The sequence below is a fragment of the Hyaena hyaena genome, unplaced genomic scaffold, assembly GCF_003009895.1.
Source record: "Hyaena hyaena isolate Hyena2069 unplaced genomic scaffold, ASM300989v1 scaffold_669, whole genome shotgun sequence".
Taxonomy (NCBI): domain Eukaryota; kingdom Metazoa; phylum Chordata; class Mammalia; order Carnivora; family Hyaenidae; genus Hyaena; species Hyaena hyaena.
This window is the reverse complement of record NW_024081304.1, coordinates 1,025,154-1,026,055: the sequence shown is the minus strand read 5'-3', so window position 1 is coordinate 1,026,055 and position 902 is coordinate 1,025,154.

The following is a 902-nucleotide window of genomic DNA, read 5'->3' as shown; positions in this document are numbered from 1 at the left end:
CCCCCCCCCCCCCCCGCCATGTATCCGGCGCCCCCTACCGACTGACCTCGGTCACGGACGCCACAGGAAATCTTTTAAAGGAACCGGAACGTTTTTCACACAACAGGCAAAAAGGGTGAGTTGGAAGCTGAGATGGAGAGTCAAAAGGCGGCACATTGTTCTAACAGAAAATGAGGAAGATTATATGAGCGTCATAATTGATTCAGGGAACAGATGTCATCCATGCAACGTGTTTTGTGAGGAAAAATGAAAAGCATTTGATATAAAGGTCCCTACCCAAATCTTATCTGCCCATTCTTCCTGGGGGAAAGCATTAGAAGGATTTCTTGCAGGTGACATCAAAGCAAGACAAGATTGCTAAGCGTCGTCCTTTCAATTGAATTCTCCATGCGGGGGGTCCAGCCTGGCACCTTAATATGGTGACCTGGCCTGTGCACGCAGTCAGCTCCGAGACCTTCAATTATGGACATGCCCCGAGGACCGTGCCTCTCAGGGAGTCACCGGGCACCTTAAAGAAGGACACTTGTTTGTGAATATGGTGCTGGGGAGCTGCAAGCAGTTCTGTCCCCTCCAGTGGGTGACGGCTTGCTGGTGTTCAGAGCTACCCTGGATGTGAGGTCATGGGTTTTCAAGGCCACCACGCAGCCGAGGGGAGGGCGGTAGGAATAGCGCTGTTACAACCCTCCAAGGCTCAGTGTTTGTGCTGGGATCTGGCCGTGTTCTTGAGTAAAGGCCCTTCTGATCATGCAAGACTTGGGTTAATTTGCACAGTTCTGAAACCGTTCACTTACGCACAATTGTCCGCGTTCTCATCGCTTGCATCCTGGAGAGCGTTTTCACAGGATCCAATTCCACCCACCCAGACGTGCCTCTTTGCATAGGTTACATTAAATGAAGTCCAA